Source organism: Protopterus annectens, chromosome 1.part1, assembly GCF_019279795.1.
Source record: "Protopterus annectens isolate FY-2018-M chromosome 1.part1, PAN1.0, whole genome shotgun sequence".
Taxonomy (NCBI): domain Eukaryota; kingdom Metazoa; phylum Chordata; order Ceratodontiformes; family Protopteridae; genus Protopterus; species Protopterus annectens.
The window spans coordinates 1109953047-1109964097 of NC_056726.1; positions in this window are offsets into that span (position 1 = coordinate 1109953047).

Consider the following 11051-nt stretch of genomic DNA (forward strand, 5'->3'; position numbering starts at 1 on the left):
CATGCAAAGTTTGGTCAGCTGTATTGCATGTGTCACATGTCCATATAGTTAGTACTGCATTGCTGACCCCTCCGTTCTACACAGACAGGTGACATGCTGTGTCTGCAGGGTAGCTAATGGTCATGTGGCCTTGACAGTTGCTACATGTATGTATAGCGTGGGGGGACATGCAACCACAGTCCTACACAGCACCGTGGGTGGTCCACATGACTCTCACATGTGTAGGTGTGATGGGGGCATAGCCAACAGTTGTACACATCTGCTGCTACTGTACTGGACTGCAGGGTACTCCATGTCAGCGTGTGGACTGGTTGGAGGGATACCAGGGTACGTGAGTTCCCAGCATTAATTACCAGCACAGTGGTGTTGGACATCCTATTACACATCCTACATCAAACAGCCTGGCCTGCTGTCGTCTGTGTGTGTCTTACGGGGTTGGGGTCAGTCATTGGGCATATCCATAGGCCATCATATATAATTTGTCTGTATTGATCCACATCTGTTCAGCTGCATGGAATGTGTGTGGGCTGTACGGACACTCATAATGGTCAGCCCATAATCTGCAGTGGGTAGGACACCCTGTATACTACAGGCTACCATTATGACCCCCATATGTGCTACAGAGGTCATGGTGCCACTATGGATGTGTACTGTCTGCTGCCCTAATATTTGGGCACCACAGTCACTTGTATGCTCACATACATACCAGAGCAATGGATAAGTACACATCCTAATACAACTGCCACTTGTTAGGTCAATAGACATACCCTGGTTGTGTTATGGACTTGAGGATGGTGCTGGAGTGCTGCCTATGTCGGATGCACACAGTGCACCTCCCATACATGGCCAAGCACAGGTACTGTCATGTTTGGCAGCCATTGTACTGTGTGCAGGTCAGAGAGGGGAAATCTGTGGGCACCTACTGTGTCAGTGCATATGCCATGTGTTGCCTCTTTGCCAAGGGCAGGTCATACTGTGCACGGGCTGTCGGTGACTGTGCCCTACACAGGTAGTTCCCTCACCAAATCACACTGTGCCTGTACAGGCCTTGGCAGTGGTGTTGGGCTGTGTGGCCCTGCCCCATGCTGTTTCTGCTGCAACTGTTACTGCAGGTTAACATTGTGTAGCATAACAAATAACATAACAACATGTATGCATGTAGCTTGTGAATACTGCAGAGCCCCTACAGATGTGTCTGGATACCAGAACTGTGAACCGAGCATCCCAAACACATGCACATGTATATGTCTTGCTTGTGCATCCGCCTCAGTATGGTGTGAGTGTTCAGGTGTGTGTGCATTGCTGATGGGTGTTATAAGCCACTACACCAGTGTTTACCTAGCATCCCCCACTGGGAGACTGTAGGGGATGTCCACATAGGCATTGTTGTGCTACAGCTGTGTCAGACGCCATATATCGGACACATCACAGCTTCCAGGGCAGACAGCACACACATTCAATCTCATGCCCTGCCCATTGCATAGGGCCTAGCTGTTGGAGGGTATGCCCCTGCACTGACTGTAGGCCCTACCCTGCTCCCCAGGTGGTGCTACATGTGCAGGCTATAGCACCCAGTACCCCAGGGTACTCATCCATGTGGTGGAACAGATTCATATTGCTGGCCTACTAATCACGTATGTGGAGGACCTGTATGTGCTCACTAGCATGTGTTGACATGGCATCTGTGAAGTGGTGCAATACTCTGGATGCAGATGCCTGTGAGATACCCATGATATCCCCAGTTGTGCTGTGTGAGGTACCTGTGGCTAGTACACCTAGGACAACACATCCCATGGTATCCACTGTGATGCGTTCCCCTCAGCCTGTGTGATGTGTTAGGCACAGGTCAATAAGCTGCTGTAGGAGGTCTCTGTCCACCCCATAGTGCTCCAACATCCCCAGCCCATGATGACCCTGGTAAGTCACCCTCGGTCAATTACAGTCTTATGTCACCCCAGTAAGGGTTGTTCGGCAGCATACACATCCGCACTGCCCCAGCCCCCTGCACATGTTGGTATATGTTGCCTGCTGCAGCCCATGTCATTTGGTTGGACTGTGTCATGTAATGTCCCTGCAGGTATACACCGGTGGTGTAGAGTGTGGATGAAACATGTGTGTATGCTGCATGCTCGCATTAGTGTACTGTTCATGTGCGGGCTGGTCATGTCATCAGCTGATTGTGCTGATCAACACCTGTTTGTGCAGCCTGGACACCCTGACTACCCCACCCCTGCTGTCATCCCTCCCAACATCACCAGGCAGGTATAGACACACTCCTAGCTTAGGTCTGCTAAGGCAGGAGCAGTCCTGAGGCACAGTTCTGCAATGTACGTACAGTATGCCTGACCCCCTCCCATGCTATCAACTATATGCGAGACCTGCACCTGGCTGACTACACACATACACTCTAGGAACCAGCAGCACACCCTGGTGATAAATGTGATACACCATAGTCAACCTCATCTGCATAGTATAGTCTTCAAATGAATAGCTATATGACCCATACCGAACCTCCAACATATTAACCACTCAGATCCACACACAACTGGCAACAGGTGCCTTACCATCACCTTATTCGATGTCACATGGTCTTCCCAGCAACAACATAACCGGTGTCTACACGACTACAACCTGTGGCCCTGCACACCACAGACGATGTGCATTAACATCACACCATGGCAGATATACATAGATCCCAGGTTATCACGTACAGATCATCCGGCACAAATAGTCAATAGTGCTGAAGTCCCCCGACATATGTTCACATCTATGTCCACCTCTACATCTACATATATCACATATATTATTTGTAGACATATATACATGGACATATATATGTATATATACATACACACATATACATGTACACATATGTAGATATGGCATTTATACCATAACAGCAAACCACATGACAGCAATGCATTACACATGAATGAAAAGGAAACCACATGTGCCACCTGCATCATGTAGTGTTGTTAATATCAAGGCACGTGTGTTATGTTGCATCACACGGGTCAGACCATAGCAAGGGTAAGAGTAAGGCTGCTGACTGTTACTTACCAGACCTATTGGCGACTGTATGTGTTGACAACCCAGTGTCTCGGCAGAATATGTGGGCTGTGGACATTAAATAGGTCAGCAACAAAACAAACTGGACACGTCATGCAGCTAGCCACCCACAGATACCAACACATACAGTATAACTGCCAAACACACACCTGCCATGCCCTGGAATCGAGCATCTACCTGTCTAGTCTACCACACTACAGCATCATGCTGTAACAGAACGTGCTACTGAGTTCCGGCATCACCGCATTCCCACAGGCATACTTCTAGGCAGATGACATCATCCGCAAAGGCAAAGACGCCAATAGGGAATGTATGTGGTGTGAGCTGTCTAAAAGCATTACTCTGTCCTCAGGCAGCTGGAAACACACACACACACACACACACACACACACACACACACACACACACACACACACACACCTGGCAGGGCTGGGAATCGAACATACACCTAACTACATTATGGCACTACAGCATTACGCAGTTACAGAACGCGCTACTGAGATTACTGAACACAGCACTCCCAGAGGCATGCTTCTAGGTGGGTGACATCATCCGCAAAGGCAAAGATGCCGATAGGGAATGTATGTGGTGTGAGCTGTCTAAAAGCATTACTCTGGCCATATTTGGCGTTATACCGCCTACGCTATGCCTACGCCTGGCGCAAGCTTCATGAATCCCGGGAAAGGTTTAGATCCATAGATCAGGCAATTCTAGTGCTGTTTGTTATGTGAATGTGTGTAGCTGATTCATTAGAATTGACTCAGAGAATCCCTTGAAGGTTAGGCATAGATCACCCCTCAGTAGTCTGTAGGAAACCGAGCACAGGAACAGGGCTTTGATGCAGTCCACATAGGACATATTATTTACATCCTGTATTCTTTTAAAGAATAACCTCTGTGGCCACTTCAGCTGTTGCAGATTCTTGGTTTGGTACATGCCAAAGGTTGTATTGTACTCATTATTGGTCTAATGAGAACTAAGTATAGTGTAACTATGATTTCTTTAGATCTGGATGCCATGTCCTTACTTATAAGGTCTGCCATGTAGAACGATTTTCTTATTACCGTGGAATTATGGTGATTAAAGTTCAGGTTATTGTCAACCTGATGAGGTCATAACAGATATGATCAAGATGTTGGGTGAGACAGAGCAGAAATGGCTCCCAAGGTTATATGGAGAGAAAGACATATCCCAGTTGACTGGAGGATAAATACACAAGTGCCAGTAATCAAGAACAAAGGGGACCTTCAAAACTGTGGGCTGTATAGAAGCATCAAACTCCTATCCCAGAACATGAATGTTCTAGGGAGGGTGACCCATAAACTAATATGCAGAATAGTAGAAGGTAGATGGGAAGTGAGCAGTTTAGAGAAGTGACATAGGATTATAGGAGGTCATATCGGAATACATCATAAATGAAATGTTTGCAGTGAGACAGATACCTGAGAAGAAGCTAGGCATGAATAAACAGTTCAACTGGGCATTCAAAGAGTTGAAGGAAGCATATGACAAGGTCCTAAGAAATCTGATTTGGGCAATCCTGCATTGGTCTGAAGTCCAGAAATGATAGTAGAATTAGTCCAAGCTATGTACAAGGACTCAGTGACTCAAGTACAAAAAGTGTGCAGTCTTATAGAGGGGTTCCCAGTGGGACTGGGTGTGCATGAGTATTGAACTCTGGAGCTACTGCTGTTCATACTGGTGATGGAGTTCATTAGCAAACAGGTTGGAGGGGACAGAGCAACAAAGTGGCTGTATGTAGACAATGTGGCATTACAAGCAGATCCTGAGCAAAAACATCAGTAAAGGCTAGAGGAATAGAATGCAAAACTAAAGGCACATGGGATAAAATTGAGTATAGATAAGGTAGTTGCAATGGCAGCAAATCAGGGAAATCAGAAGAAGCTGAGAATGGAGATAAAAGGGAAAATAGTGGAACAGGTTAAAAGCTTCAAGTATCTCGGAGGAGTGGTTGAGGAAAGGGAAATCTGAATTAAGAGGTCACAGCTAGAATCAGGGGCTGCAGCCAAATGGCACAGAGTATCAGGGGTAGTGTATGACAGAAGAATGCCAAAGAAGCTGACAAGTGAGGTGTATAAAACAGTGGTGCAGCCAGTATTACTGTATGGTACAGAAGCCTGGGCAGTAAAAGCACAGCAGATGAAGAAGCTAGAGTTAAGAGAAATGAAGTGCCTGAGAAGGGTGGTAGGATGCACACCACAGAACAGACAAAGAAATAAGGAGATAAGAATGGAAGCCAATGTAGCTCCATTTGCAGAAAAGGTAACTGAAAACAGATTACAGTGGTTCAGGCACATTTGCAGGAAAACAGTAAAAATCTGGTGAAGATGATTTGGGACAGACAAGCAGAAGGAAAGAGGAAATGAGAGCATTCAGCAAAGAGGTGGATTGTTTGTGTGAGATCAGACCTGCTACAGTCAGGCATGACAAAGAAGGTATGAGAGTGGCACCGAATAGAAAGAGATGGTGACAAGTGACACGACACCCTGACCCCAGGTAGAAAGTGGGGAAAATGAGGTGATGATGATGATGATTACTGTCAACCTGATTTATTTATTTATTTATTTAGTTAGTTATTTATTTTACATTTGTTAATCGGGATAGTCTGACTGGACACAGGTCCATTTTCAGCGGAGGCCCAGGGAGAAAAGCTCCACATGTGGATAGTTACATGAGAGTTAAACAGTAGCAGTTTTATACAGCCACATATAGATACCAGTACAGAATTATACGATTACATGCATACTTAAAAACTTGGAATACATACATACTTAAAACTTAACATTGTTAGTTTTCTTGTTCGAACTTAGACATTTTTAGTGGTACAAGGCTGAAAAAGGTAGCATGTCATTCAGTAGTACAATACATATGAGAATGATAGCCTCAGAAGTTCCTAAGACCTTTACCATCGGGTCTATTGTTAGTGGAGTGTTATCAGTTTTGTAATTTGCAGGGTTAGTGGTCTTCCCAAAGAGTCTAATTATGCATTTTTTTGCATTGAAGTTTAAGCCATGGTTCTGGCATCAAATATTTGTTTGTGTCAGTCTCACCTGCAGGATATCTATATCTTTGATGGATTCATTGATTGCACCCAACTTGTAGTCATCAGCAGTTTTGGTCAGCCCAAGGTCCTCTACATTTGCCTTGACTTCAGAGAAGTATATTCCAAACAGGAGAGGTCCCAGTTCCAAGTCGTGTGGGACATCACTTGCTAAAGCCTCTTAATGGAGGTCGATTCCCCCACCCTAACTTTATGTGTCCTTTCTGTGACCCATTGGCTATTCATTGGATGACACAGAGTGTTATGCATAAATCTGTGAGTTTGTCTATAATACCCAAATGAGGTACCGTGTCAAATAACTTTGTCAGGTCAAGATAGGCAGTATGTACCATTTTGCCCTTGTCAATGGTGCTAGTGACCTCCTTAAAGAAGTCCAGCAAATTTACTAGGCATGACCAGCTCTTGACAAAACTGCACAGAAATGGGTCCAGTGATTGAAGATTTCCTATGTTTTTGTTTATCAGATCCACAATAATTTTTTTTTAAGGCCTTGCATGTAAGACTAGTCAAGCGTATGGGTCTGTAGTCTCCTGGGTGGTTTACCATCATAAGGTCTAACGTGAAATGGTTGAACATGAATTGTTTGAAATCACTGTATGCATGAATTGAAAAGTTTAAATAACATTAGTCTAAACTCAAAATGTCGAATTGCCCATTTCCGCACTGTAGTGCGATCTCGGAGTTGGTATATTTAAGTAGGGGGGTGTAGAAGACACAGCCCCTTGCATGGGGGGTGCAGGGGGGGGCATAGCCTCCCTGCATAAAAGTAGAGGTGACCTAATTGTTTTGTCAATGAAATGATTTTAGACATTTTTCTCTTTCAATGTTTTGGGTTTAGATGTTATTTTTTGATCAAATGAACATTAGACGTTATTGCATTCAACTTTATCATATTAAACCTTCCTGGGTCTGTTGATGTTGGGCCTTTATGTAGAGGGATGACTATTGCAATCCTCCATTTACTAGGGATGAAGCCTGTCTGGAGGCTGTGGTTGAATAGAATAGAGTGGGCCTGACAGGTCATGTTTCAAGCTTTTAAGGAAGCATCCTTGAATATTATCAGGACCAATCGATGCAGTGTTTTTAGCACTGGACAGTGCAGTGAGGACCTATTCTTTAGTGATATATGGGGGTAAGTGATAGATGACATTTGCTGGGGGTGAATGAGGATGATAGAGGGGTGAAACTGGAGCTAAATGTACTGACCAGGAAATTTTCTATATCCTCCAGTTCGGTAAAGCATTTTCCATTTACTATTAGTTCAGCACACTGTTGCGTGAAAAATGCCTAATGGTTATCCTTAGGTAATTTTTGCCTCAAAGTTGGTTTTGGTTGACTTGATTAGTTCCCTGAGTTGTTTGTTGAGACTTTTATCCTTTGGGAAAGGCCTTCTTATTTTTGTACAGAATTTTCTCTCTTTTGTTGTGCAACCTATTTATATTGGGGATTAACCAAGGTAGCTTGTTTTTGGAGTTTGTCCTAAGTTTATTTTATTTTGGTACTGCTGTTTGTATGCAGTTATTTACATGCTTGCACAGAGTTTCTGTAAACATCTACACAAGGGCCACCATGATCCCTGAGTTTGGGGGAGTTTGGAATTTAGATATGTCATCACTTAATAGGAGGTAGTTTACCTTGGAAAAGTTACAACAAACAGGAACACCTATCAAGGCTGGTCAAACACTGAGACATACTTGAGGTACTACCCATCTAACTTACCATAAGTAAAGTTCCATTCCAAATCCTTGCAAGACATAGGTTCCTCACCATGAAACAGAAAGCTCATACCATGTACATGATTCTACTGGCGACACTCCCCATTCATCCCAACACAATATTTATGGACAACTTTAAATAACTGAGAATCATACATGATCTTAAAAACGCAGGCCCAAAGATTGCTAGACATTCTTAACACAAACACCCTTGATCAGCTAGTCTGCATGCCTACTAGGGGCACAGATATCTTTGACCTGATTCTCAAAGATATGAGGAAAAGATGCACTCCCCTAGTGTAAAGTCCTCATTGGTCAGTTTGGACATCAAAGCTGTCTCCTTTGAAATAGCTAACTCAGTAACATTCAAAACGTATTCCAAGGCTAACTATCTCCTACTAAGTGACAGTCTCTCAACAATTTAAGTCCCCTGCAAACCCTGAGAACACAGCTGCCTATGTGGAATGGTTTACAGAAACCTGATGCAATCATGTAAGTAGCTTCATAGAAACAGCTGCGCCTACTTGAAATAAATGGTCACCCTAGTGGAATCCCAATATAAATAAGATGCATAACAAAAGAAAAAAATCATGTCCAAAAACAGGAAGAGTTTTTATACAGCAAGGTAAAAGCTCCCTATTCCATCTGAACAAGTAACTCTGGGGTCAAATCAAGTCAATCAAAGCAAAATTTGAGATACTCCCCCAAGCTAAAGACAACCATAAGGCTTTCTTCAGTTATGTTTGCAACCTTGAAGACAACACCCAGCACTATGCCTAATTAATGATAAATGGAATCAAATATATGGAGCCAGAAGGTAAAGCAAATCTATTGGTCAACATATTCAGCTCCAATTTTACCAAATTGTCACGTGCAGTCACCCCCCACCCAGCCAATAAAGTCTTCCATTTCTGTGCCAACTATCAATAGGGTGCGGGTCCTGACTGCCTTAAGGTGATGAACACTGCGTCAGTGGGCCCTAAAAATATTTCTTCATAGCCTATCGGTAGGCTTCATGCCTACTGAATGGAAGACTGTAACAGTAATTCCTCTACACAATGGGTTGGGAGCCTTCCATAGACCCAGGGAACTACAGACCTATAAGTCTGACTCATCTCATACATAAGGCTATAGCAAGAATTATTATAGACCTGATAAACAATGACTTAGGAAGCCTACAGACACTGGGCCCTACCCACTTCAGTTTTATCGAAGGCAGGTCATGGCTACTTAATCTGGTAGACTTCTTTAAGAAGGAAACTAAAGCTATGGATGATGGCAAAACAGTGTACACTGCCTACCCCTACTTGGCAAAGGCATTCAATATGATACCTCACTCTGTTATTGTAGATAAACATACAAAATTAGGCAAAAAGCCCATATGTTACCTAACATATAGCCAGCTGGCTAACTGATAGTATACAATAATGTAGGATAGGGTCATCCACCTCTACAAAGAAACCATTCACTCACTAGCAGAATCCTCTGACTCAAAGCTCTGTCACTATACTCGGTATCCTACAGGCTGCTAAGAGGTGACATATGTCTGGCATACAAGGCATCCTCCGACCAATTACTGATGTATTTACTGCACATTAGCAAGCCAAATGGCATCAGAAATACTCAGTCTAGGGAGCTAAACCTCTTCTGCAACATCAACAGAATGATTTGGAGGGACAGTTATATTTCGCAGAGGATGCTGTGAGATGGAACAGGCTCCCCATTCAGATAAAACAAAGTTCATCCCTATATATTTTCAAAAGCAGCTTAGATGTATGGATGAAAACAGATGATCACAGTTCTTCTCATTAGGGGTAATGTTAGTCAACCATGAGACGAGTAAGGACAATCTGTAACCAACTGGGATAGGTTATTACAAGCACAAAAAAAGGGAAATTTGTTGGGCTTAAAATAGGCTGTAAGGACAGCTTATCTACTGCTTACTGATGTACCTACGATCCTATGAATCCTACAGTTATTGGTGCCGGGGTCTCTTTTTTTTTTTTTTTTTTTTTTTTGCATCTACTTCTCTGAAGTCAAGGCAGATGTCAAGGACCTCTGTCTGATCAATTTATGCAGACAACTGCAAAATATTAATGGTGATTTAATCCGCTAAAGACACAGATACTTTTCAAGAGGGCCTGACATAGACAAAAAAAACAAAAAACTGGTGCCAGAGCCAACGGACTAAATCTCATTGCGAAAAAATGTATTGTAGTATCCTTTGGAAAGATGGCTAAGCATGGGAATTGTCACATTGATATCATACTCCTGAAAGTAGAACCAGTGGTCAGAGATCTCGAATGCATGTTGACAGTAACATGCATACAAATATTTCAAGCACGGGCAATAAAAGACCGTCTAGCTTGCCAATATATCATATCACTTGTTCCCATAATAATTGTCCAGGCTGTTCTTAAAAATATAAAAACAAACTGATGAAAGTAAGAAACTAAAATAAAATGGAAAAAAAAAAAAACGCTGGCTACAAAATAATTCACAAAAGGAATTTATTGAACTTCCAAAGCAATAAACTTTATTACTTTGGAAGTCCACTATATTCCTTTTGTGGATTATTTTGCAGCCAGCGTTTTTTTTTTCATTTTATGTTCTTAAAAATATCTAAACTAGTACTTACTTTAATGTAATTTGATAGGCTGTTCCATGCATCAACTACTCTGTCAGAAAACCAATTAGTGCACTTCTCATTCCTACATAGTCTTCAACATAGATTGTCTGATGATTGTCTACTACTTTTTCATAACCACAAACATTCCCAGAGGTATTTGTCTGTGAATGCCCTATCTACTTGAATAAAATCTCCTCTTAGACATCTATAATAGACACTGTACAAGTTCAGATATTTTAGTCTTTCATAATTACTTAAATTTTTGTATCCATGGATGCCCTTGGTATATTTCTGCTGTACTCTTTTCAGTTTACTCTCGCTTATTTTCCTATAGGATTTCCATATTGTTGTTCCATGGTCAAGTTTGGGTCTAACGTAACTAACAAGCAATGACTTCATCATTTTTGATTTTCTAGACTTTATAAATCTTTTTATACAACCTATAGTACTATAACTATCATTAACCAATTAGAAAAACTCATAGCTGAATCTACCCATATACCGAGGTCCTTAAATGAGTCTACAGTTTCAATTGCTGTGTGCTGTATTAAATATT